This window comes from Rhinopithecus bieti, unplaced genomic scaffold (assembly GCF_001698545.2).
Source record: "Rhinopithecus bieti isolate Rb0 unplaced genomic scaffold, ASM169854v2 scaffold_12689, whole genome shotgun sequence".
Classification (NCBI taxonomy): Eukaryota; Metazoa; Chordata; class Mammalia; order Primates; family Cercopithecidae; genus Rhinopithecus; species Rhinopithecus bieti.
The window spans coordinates 2,023,827-2,034,988 of NW_016807758.1; the positions used below are offsets into that span (position 1 = coordinate 2,023,827).

The following is an 11,162-nucleotide window of genomic DNA, read 5'->3' on the forward strand; positions in this document are numbered from 1 at the left end:
GAACACAGGAAAACATGATCTTAAAAATAAAATAGTATAATAATTGCTATACCTAGGGATACCCAGCTAAACCATGGACATTTGTAGGAGGAACATCTAATCTGCAGGTATCACATGAGCATGCTAATTTGATAGATTTATTGCTATATATTACATGAGAAGAGTATATCCAGAACTGAAAGGAGTCTATCATTCTGCCATCTGTTACAGATCAGGACAGAGTACATTTCAGAGAGCACAGTTAAGAACATGCTACTTCATGGGAGATGGAAGATTGCAAGAAGCCTCTTGGCAATCCTCACTTCTTACGCCATTTCTTTATTAGGGTAAATTGTGTATGTTCCTTGTCTCTCTGATGGGGCCACTACTCTAGGTAATGGATGAGACATGAGGAGTGGGTTGAGGAGGGAGATACATATGAGGTGAGTTTAAAGGAATTTGAATTACTTGGCGTGAATAAGAGAAATCTGGGACTGTCTTAAAAAAAGTTTTGGGTTTTTTTGGTAGTAATTTTGTACTCAGAGAAATGTTGCAAGACCAAGAATAGTACAAAGAATATCTACTCTTTATCCAGATTTACCTGTTGTTAATATTTTGTGCCATTTTCTTATCATTTGCTCTCTTTCATACATATGTATATAATGACTATGTGTATATATATGTTTATATGCATATTATGGCCCTTTACCTCCTAAATACTTCAACATGTATTTCCCAATCATAGGGATTTAAAAAAAAAATTGCACAGTATGGACTTTACTAAATTTAACATTGATGCAATAGTTTAATCTACCATTTGTATTCCAATTTTATTTTTCAATTGGCCCAGTCACCTTTATAGTATTTCCCCTTCCACAGACTGCTTTTTAAAGAGCAAAGAATGAGTCATGAGTAATTTTTAGTAGAAACTTTCTGTTAAGAGTCTAAAGACAATCATGGTGACTTAAAGTTAGATTCCTGTTTTGATCCACATCCATGCCTCCCCCAAACTTTCCTATCTTAGAAAATGACAGCACAGTCCCATTAATTGTTCAAGCCAGAAACCTGAAGCTTACTTGGTTTCTCTTTTAACTTTATCCTTTGAGTTTAACCCATCACTGAGTCCTGCAGTTTCTGTCTCCCCCATGTATCTTGAAACCCATCTTTTGGCTGGGTGCCGTGGTTCTCGCCTATAATTCCAGCACTTGGGGAGGTAGGAGGATCACTTGAGCTCAGGAGTTCAAGACCAGCCTGGGCAACATAGTGAGACCCCGCCCATCTACAAAAATTAAAAAATTAGCCGGGGGTGGTGGTGTGTGCCTGTGGTCCCAGCTACTAGGGAGGCTGAGCTGAGAGGATTGCTTGAGCCCAGGAGGTCGAGGCTGCAGTGAACTATGATCATCACCCCATTGTACTCCAGTCTGGATGACAGAGAGAGACCTTGTTTCAAAAAAAAAAAGAAAGAAAGAAACTTGTCTATACCTCTCTATCCATCTACTTCAACCAACCTAGTCTATCATCGTTTCTCATCTGAACTCCTACCTAGTTTCCTACCTGATTTTTTTCCTGCTTCTACATTTTCTTCTTTCCTATTCATTCTCCACATAACAGCCAGAATGATCTTTTAGAAATGTAAATCAGATCGGCCAGGTGCAGTGGCTCATGCCTGTAATCCCAGCACTTTGTGAGGCTGAGGCAGGCGGATCACCTGAGGTCTGGAGTTCAAGACCAACCTGGCTAACATGGTGAAACCCCATCTCTATTAAAAATACAAAAATTAGGCAGGCGTGGTGGTGGCACCTGTAATCCCAGTTACTTGGGAGGCTGAGGTAGGAGAATCGCTTGAACCTGGGAAGTGGAGGTTGCAGTGAGCCGAGATCATGCCACTGCACTCCAGCCTGGGTGACAGAGCGTGACTCCATCTCCAAAAAGTAACAATAATAAAAGAAAGTAAATCCGATCGCGTCACCCTCCAGTTTGTACATTTAGTGGCTTTCTGCTGTGCCAGAGCGGTCTCTGCATAGCTTAACTCTTCTTTAGTCCACAACTTTAAAATATTCTCCCTCAGAGAGGCCTTACTTCATGCCCAGTTTGTTATTTTTCCTAAAGCATTTCATCGTTTTCTTTTATAGCACTTACGATTTGTAATTATTTAATTTTTTTTCTTTTTCTCTATTTCCTACACTAGGTTATAAGTGCAAAAAGCACAGGGACCAGGTCTGTTTTGTATACTTTTATATACCTAGCACATTGCTAGGGTTATAGCAGGTGATTAATAAATATTTGAATATTTGAGTGAAAGGAAACCTGAGAGGTTATCTAGTCTTACCTCCCACCAATTTAAGAGTCTGCACTATCTCTGTCAACTGCTTATCTAGCTTGTTTTTTAATGCTTTCACAAATGGACAGCTCAGCATTTTATGTAGTTTACTCTGTTGACATTGATCCTAGTTCTGCCCCTTTGTCACGACTTAAACTATTTTGACCCTACATATAGTATCTTAAACTATTTGACAGCAACCGTCACGTGTACTCTTGGCTTTGTTAGGCTAAACCATTTATAAGTGCTTCAGCTTTTCATCATGTGACGTGTTTCTTTACCCTTACCTCCTTTGTGTCCCTTTTGCCAGGGTAGCTCTAAAAGTGGTGTAATGAAGGATAATAGATATTTATAATCTTTGGTCATCATCTGTGATTAAATGATTTATAGCACATTAATTCCATGTAATATATTGTGGCCCTTAAAATAACAAATATAACTGTAGAACTGTGGGATATATTTATAAAACAGTGATGTTTTAAAAGTAGAACATTAAATTGTATCTAGATAGTTAATATAGCTGACTCTGTGTGTGTAGATGAAATTTAGAAGGGTACATGAAGTAATGAGAATACTTCATGTTGTGTTAAGGTGTTGTGTTAGTTGTGTTAAGGTGGTAGAATTATAGGGAGAAGTTTTTTTTTTTTTTTTTTTTTTCTTTGAGACAGAGTCTCACTCTGTCACCCTGGCTGGAGTGCAGTGGTGTGATCTCGGGTCACTGCCTCCTAGATTCAAGTGGTTCTCATGCCTCAATGTCCAGAGTAGCTGGGATTACAGGCATCTGCCACCGTGCCTGGCTAATTTGTGTATTTTTAGTAGAGATGAGGTTTCGCCCTGGTGGCCAGGCCTCATGTGAGCCGCTCACCTTGGCCTCCCAAAGCCCCAAAGTGCTGAGATTACAGGTGTGAGTCACCGTGCCTGACTTTATTTATTTAAGAGACTGGGTTTCACTGTGTTACCCAGGCTGGACTCGAACTCCTGGGCTTAAGTGATCCTCCCACTGTAGCCTCCCGAGTAGCTTGGACTATAGGCATGAGCTACCATGCCTGGCCCAGAAGTTTTAAAATATAGAGTATTTTATAATTAGTTTATAAGGAGAAAATATAATGCTTGGAAATGTCATTCCAACTAGAATTAAGTGATATTTCAGTAGTCTGCATTAAGACTGTATTTCTTTTAATGTAGTTTAAGAATGCTTGTTTTGTGGCCTTATCACATTATAATAATAGCCACATTTGACTAGTGGCTGCTGTATTGACAGGGCAGATATATGTATTGGGTAAGAGCAGGTGGAGAACATTTCTTTTGGTACAATGTTCTTTGGATAGTGCCAGAATAAGAGATTGTGTGGGGTGGATCACTCATGACAGCAAGGTAGGCAAAATGGTGACTTGTAGGTCTGCCACGGTGGCTCACGCCTGTAATCCCAGCACTTTGGGAGGCCGAGGCAGGCAGATCATGAGGTCAGGAGATCGAGACCATCCTGGCCAACATGGTGAAACCCTATCTGTACTAAAAATATAAAAAAATATTAGTTGGGTGTGATGGTACACACCTGTAGTCCCAGCTATTCCGGAGGCTGAGGTAGAATTGCTTGAACTTGGGAGGCGGAGGTTGCAGTGAGCCAAGATTGCGTCACTGCACTCCAGCCTGGTGACAGAACAAGACTCCGTCTCAAAAAAAAAAAAAAAAAAAAAAGTGATTTGTGTGCATGCACTCCTTTTGAGGCTCAATCCTGAAGGTAGAGGAACCAAGGTGAGGTGTGGGAACAGGGCCACAAGACATAGTTCATGGCACTGGCCATTAGGTGGCAGTGTCTCCTCAGGCCTGCTAGTTATTTGAGACTCACTCAGGGAGTAGGAAGAATGAGGGGAGCAGTCTTCTCGGTGAGTGGGCAAGGTTTCTGTCTATGTAAAAGTTTGTTGGTAGTGTCTTTGTATTTCAAAGAGTACCTCTCACCACCACCACGGCTGCCGCTGCCACCACCACCACTACTACCACTACCTCCTCTTACCATATTAAGTGCCACTGACAGGTTCAGTGGTCCTGATTCCTGATTCTCTGTATGAACTTGGACAAATTACTTAACTTCTGTAAGGCTATTTCTTCACCTGGGAAATGAGAATAAATATACCTATCTAGTAGTTGTGAAGGTAAGAAGTTAAGGTTAAGATATGATAGTTCTTTTTTTTATTTTTATTTTTGGAGACAGAGTCTTTGTCACCCAGGCTGGATTGCAGTGGTACAATCTTGGTTCACTGCAACCTCTGCCTTTTAGGTTCAATTGACTCTCATGCCTCAGCCTCCCAAGTAGCTGGGATTACAGGCACGTGCCCCCACTCCTGGCTAATTTTCGTATTTTTAGTAGAGACAGGGTTTTACCATGTTGGCCAGGCTGGTCTCAAACTCCTGACCTCAGGTGATCCACCTGCCTTGGCCTCCCAAAGTGCTGGGATTACAGGCGTGAGCCACTGCGCCCAGCCTAAGATATAATTCTTATAAGCGAATAGCACAGTGCTACACATACCCCTGCTTGGTAACAATTAGTTATCATCTAAGAGCCCTTACAGTCATGTTCTCCTCTTGTTTTCAGCAGGGATGGTTAAGCCTTTCCACCCTCTGGCTGCATAGGAAGGACAGTTTCTTGCCTCGGTCATGGAGATCCTGTATAGCCTGTCTTCCACAGGTGTTCCTGTCTCTTGAGATAGCAGCTGAGCAAGCCCCGGGACATTATTCATTTGTATGTACTAACATCTTGTTATATGCCAGGCTCTGTGCTAGATGCTGAGTATTAAAAAAAAATGAGTCTTTAATTAGGCTATTGAGTATATGTTGCGGATATTTTCATTATGCTTATGTTTTTGAAATTACTTGTTTTGCTCATGTTCTGTATGCTTTTGTTGGTTGAGTTTGCTCATAACAGTTAGTAAGATCTAGTCCCTGCTTCCTCCAGCCCCGTTCAGCTGCAGGTACGATTTCCATACCTTTCAGGTTTAGCCAATCCTGACTTAGGTAGGTGAGTGGGGCCTGCAATTAGCATGGCTACCATAGGCACAATGTTTACCATTCCCATCAAGCTGCCACTTTCTTCAGGGATTAGCTGTAAACCAGAACTTCTGCCTTGTTTTCCCCTTTAGCATTTTCGGTCTCCTGATAGGACTGGGAGCCCACCTTGATCTCATGGTGGGATCTTGTTCCAAATATTGTACCCACCATTTTCTTTATTTTTTAACCTCCTCTTTGAGCTCTTTTCCTGCAGAAAAGAGGGTACAAAATAAAATAAATAAATAAATAAATATACCCAGGCCAGGCATGGTGGCTCATGTCTGTAATCCCAACACTTTGGGAGGCTGAGCTGGGTGGATTACTTGAGCTCGAGTTCGAGACCAGTCTGGACATTGTGGCGGAAACCCATTCTTTACAAAAATTAGTCAGGTGTGGTGACACACACCTATAGTCCCAGCTACTGGGGAGGCTGAGGTGGGAGGCTTGCTTGAGCCCAGGAGGTCGAGGCTGCAGTAAGCTGTGTTTGCACCACTTCACTCCTGCCTGGGTGGGAGACAGAGGGAGACTCTATCTCAAACAAAAAACAAAGAAGATTGCCTCTATATTGTCTCAAGTTACTTTTTTTTTTGGAAAAAATAGGGTGTGTTTGAAAGAATAGGTTGTTTCCTGACGGTTTATCTCTTTATTCTTGAACCTGTTGTAGTCAGTTTTCTGTACCTCGTCTTGTCTCCTGAAACTGCTTTGGCAAAGGTGACCAAATTTGTAAACTACCAAGCCCAATTATTCTTTTTAGTTTTTAGTTTACTTATACGTGGAATTTGACACTACTGCTTGTTATCTTCAAAGTTTCTTTCAAATTACTTTTTTAGTTCTGTTCTTTACCCTTGGATCATACGTTCTTTGCACCACCCCCGACCCTTCCTCCCATCCATTTTTTTAAGTGTTGGTGATACCTTTCTCTCCTTGTACATCTTCTCCAGGTGACCTCATTTGTTTTTGGTGGAAAATCTGACCATCATTCCTGTGCTGATAATTCCCAAATCATCATCTTCCTTTCAGATTTTGCCCTTGCATTTCAGACTCCTTTGACCAGTAAACACCCTGGTGTATGCTCTCTAGATATGCACCTCAAAGTTAGCTTGACGTGCTAAGTTTGTGATCTTTTTTCTCCAGACATAATGTTTGCCCTCAATGAAAGGCAAACATTATGTCTGGGTAAAACGATCATATCCAGTGAGACAAGTCCAGAATTTTGAGCTCTTTCATCTCCCACATCTAATCAATCACTCATCCATTTATTTGCTAAGTATTATGCTCTCATTTTGTGCCCATTATTGTGACAAAATTCTTTAGATTTAATATTGCTGATATCTTTTGTACCTTTATTTTTTATTTTTTTATTTTTTATTTTTTAAAACCAGAACAATTATTGTATGACTAATCGCTGACATTCTTAAGATAAACTGGATGCTGCAACAGCTGCCCTCTTGGGTTTAGGTGTTGTTCCTTCACGGAATCCATGCCTGAGTCTGCGATATACAATTTTTAGCTGCCTCATTTGACGAGTTCTGGTGGTATTTCATCTTTTAGCCTTGGCACTCCAGTTATACTTTCTCTTGTGCTTGGCAGGGTAGCCACATTTGCCACAGGTCGACTTCTGAAGGTGGTAGGCCTTAGAGCCACAGCGGCAGCATAGTGTGTGCGTCTTACTGCGACGCTTTCCAAACGATGAAGTTCCCTTCGTCATCTCGCTTCTGCAGCCGAGACCAGAGAGCTCTTTTGTACCTTTTTGCTACAATCTTTGTTGTCTTTCTCATGTTGTAACGTCTTAACCCATCTCCCCTTCTTAACCCATCTCTTCCATACTTAAATCAAAGTGACTTTTCAAAATTCAGGTGAGATCTTTTTTTTTTTTTTTATGGTTTAAAACCCTTTAGTTTCTTAATTGCCCATAGTAAAGTCCAAACTTCTTAGTATGGCACATAAGCCACTCTGTAGGCTGTATTTTTCCCCTGTTCTTCCTTCTTATGCATTTCTAAAACCCTGTTCGCTACCATTGTTCAGTCAACAACAATTTTCTGAATGTGGCATGCTGGTTCCATGCTTTTGTTTATGCTCTTAGGCTATATTGTTTTTTCACATTCAGTGTCTGTATTTCTATTTACTATTTATCTTTTCAGACTCAGCTCAAGCATTGCCTCCTCTACGAAACCATTTATGTTATCCCTCTCTCCCAGTTAAGCACTTTCTTTTTTGTTCCTCCATGTGCTACCCCATATACTCTACTCTAGCAGTTATAGTACTTCATTCCCCTTCTCTTGTCTGCATGTCTTTTCCCTTATATTGGAAGGTCTTATTTTATCCACAACCTCTGTCTCACAGCCTGATTGATAATAGGCTTTCAATAAATGTTTAATGACTGAATGAATGTGTTTTAAGTCATTGCTGTAATAACAGCATTTCTTCCTTTACCAGATCATAAGCTGCTTATGGCAAGTACTGTATGTACCTTCTTTACTTTTCAGGATCTTGTCTTATAGTCACTTAATAAAAAAGTGTTGTGGCTGGGCACCGTGGCTCACGCCTGTAATCCTAGCACTTTGGGAGGCTGAGGCGGGTGGATCACCTGAGGTCACGAGTTTGAGACCAGCCTGACCAACATGGTGAAACCCTGTCTCAACTAAAAATACAAAAGTTAGCTGGGCGTGGTGGCAGGTGCCTGTAATCCCAGTTACTTGGGAGGCTGAGGCAGGAGAATCACTTGAACCCAGGAGGCGGAGGTTGCGGTGGGTCGAGATCATGCCATTGCATTCCAGCCTGGGTGACAAGAGCGAAACTCTGTCTCAAAAAAAAAAAAAAAAAAAGAAAAAAGTGTTGTATTAATCTGAGGTAGAGGTTTGCAGTGGATTAAGTGTGCCCTCTCTACAAAGGAAGAAGTTATGTTAGTCCTAAGCACAATAAGATATTTGATGGTCATTATAATTAATTTATAGATGCAAACATTGCAGCTAACTTTAGTCACTTTGGTATTTGGCAAATCAAGCAGATTCTCAGTGTCAGTACTCTGGGAATTGGTTAAATACTGTTAACTATTTTAAGGATTTTTACTTTTAAAATATGTTAAGGTATGGGTATCCTAGTTGCTATTAAGAGTTGTGTGAGCAATTATCTAAAACATTTTGTAACTAAATCATATAGGGAGTCAACATTTAAAGAGCACAACATTTAAAGAGCAACATTTAAAGAACATTTAAAGAGTCATACTGAGATTAAAACTGTGCCATACTCCATTTCTTTTGTAATTTAGTATTTTTTAAAAAATATATTTTATGCCAAAAGTTTTAAGTTCCTTCTTCAAAAAAATGAAAGAAGTAGGTGTCATGGATATGCGTAGAGATTGAGATTCTAAATTAGAATACATTATTAAGAAGGAAGCTGTCAGGGAAGAGATTAGGTTTCTTCATTAGGGTTAGTAACTCAGTGTAGTTTGTGGAGAGGTGGAAAAAAATCAGTATTAGTACCTGTTTTACTTATGTAAACAGGAACCTATAAATAGGAGCTTGTAAACCAGTTCTATAGGACCTCATATATTAATTGAAATATACCGCCAATTGTGTGATAAGCTGTTATGCTTTATGCATGTGTGTGTGTGTGTATATGTATATAGATGTGTTGATAATGTAAATTTGAGGTAAAAATTAGTAAAATACCTAGCAAGACACTATTAAGGAATATGCTGTTTATTCTTGCTTTTAACCTACATTTGTAAAAAGCCAGTTAGGTGCCAGCCTATGTCTTAGGGCTTGACTGAGGCAGCAGATGAATGAAAGTCAGTCTGTGTTCTCAAAGAACTTGGCCTCCAGTGGATGGAAAATAAACTTTGAGTGGTCTGAGGAGCATTACTTGGTGTGTTGATAAGAAACAAGAGCCCACATCTGAGGCTGGTGGGTTTGGCTTCTGCAAAGGTGGTTTGATACCATGAAGAATGTGTGAAGGGTGAGGGGTAGTGCATTTCAGACACAAGACTATATATGCAAACACTTGTTGGTGAGACCATGGTTTTGTGGGATCAGTGAGTCTCAGAACTCCAACAAATCAGGCATAAACCTTTACAATTAGTGGAATAATTGAGGCTGATGACTAGCTACACTGTCCATAGAAACCCTGAAAAATCCCTAGCTCCCTTTTCCCTCCATTGGACTTGCTTCCCAGTGTATGTCCTCATACTTCTTTTTTATGACATTAATTATATTTGTGTGTGTGTGTGTGTGTGTGTGTGTGTGTGTGTGTGTGTGTTTTTTGAGGCAGACTCTCACTCTGTCGCCCAGGCTGGAGTGCAGTGGCACGATCTTGGCTCACTGCAAGCTCCGCCTCTCGGGTTCACGCCATTCTCCTGCCTCAGCCTCCCGAGTAGCTGGGACTACAGGTACCCACCACCACGCCCGGCTAATTTTTTTGTATTTTTGGTAGAGACGGGGTTTCACTGTGTTAGCCAGGATGGTCTTGATCTCCTGACCTCGTGATTTGCCTGCCTCGGTCTCCCAAAGTGCTAGGATTACAGGCGTGAGCCACTGCACTTGGCCATATTTTTGTGATTTTAAATGTCTAGTCTTTGCTGGGCCATTAGCTCTAGGAGTGCAAGGTTCATATCTGTCTGTGACAACTGTATCCACAATAACTTGTGCAGTTATTGGCACATAATGGATGTTCAGTAAATATTTAGTAGGCAAATAATGCTTTTATGGGTAACATAATGGTGTTATGGAAAGCATATAGTAGTTCTGTTGAAGAAGAGAATGTGGTTTAATGCATGATTTTAAGTATGAGTTTTTTCCTTTCCCATTAGGTGGAATTTAGCCACCTAGACAGTAAAGAACACACATGCCTCTTGAGTTGCTCACCTCTGTTTTCCCCTGCCTACAGTGGTTTGGAAGACATAGATAACTACGAAATAGGACATTTTGGGTGAGGTTAGGGTCTAAAGTTAGCATGGAGTTTAAAAATCTTGTATAGTTGCCGGGTGCGGAGGCTCAAGCCTGTAATCCCAGCACTTTGGGAGGCTGAGACGGGCGGATCACGAGGTCAGGAGATCGAGACCATCCTGGCTAACAGGGTGAAACCCCGTCTCTACTAAAAAATACAAAAAACTAGCCAGGCAAGGTGACGGGTGCCTGTAGTCCCAGCTACTCGGGAGGCTGAGGCAGGAGAATGGAGTAAACCCGGGAGGCGGAGCTTGTAGTGAGCTGAGATCCAGCCACCGCACTCCAGCCTGGGCGACAGAGCGAGACTCCATCTCAAAAAAAAAAAAAAAAAAAAAATTTTGTATAGTTGAAATTGCCCTTGAGAAACCAGGTGGTGACTTAAGTTTAACCTGGTTATCTTTTCTTGCAGCTTTGATTGAGTACCAAAGAGTTGGTCAGTTCAGAGAGTTGGCTTCTGCAAAAAATACCCGTTTTCAGATAGTAGTATCTCACTCTTGAAAATTTGCGTCCAGTCTCCAACTCCCAGCGTGAGCGACACAGAAGACCGGTGATTTCTGCATTTTCAACTGAGGTACTGGGGTCATCTCACTAGGGAGTGCCGGACAATCAGTGCTGGTCAGCTGCTGCAGCCTGACCAGCGAGAGCTGAAGCAGGGCGAGGCATCGCCTCTCCTGGAAGCACAAGGGGGAAGGGAATCCGTTTTCCTAGCCAGGGGAACTGAGACACACAACACACGGAAAATCGGGTAACTCCCACCCCAATACTGTGCTTTAAGCGAACAGGCACACCAGGAGAATATATCCCACACCTGGCCGGGAGGGTCCCACACCCACGGAGCCTCCCTAACTGCTAACATAGCAGTCTGCGGCGATCTA

General features: G+C 41.5%; 1 protein-coding gene and 1 pseudogene across 1 annotated transcript in view; one reads left to right on the forward strand and one right to left on the reverse strand.

The window, feature by feature from the left end:
• Positions 1–11,162, forward strand: part of CCSER2 (coiled-coil serine rich protein 2) — a 199,473-nt gene that overhangs the window by 17,763 nt on the left and 170,548 nt on the right. Inside the window, 2 exon segments of the mRNA XM_017883729.1 lie at positions 211–326; positions 4,893–5,039. The gene's annotated coding sequence lies outside the window, so the exon portion shown is untranslated.
• On the reverse strand, positions 6,713–7,052 carry LOC108536726 (60S ribosomal protein L37 pseudogene; annotated as a pseudogene).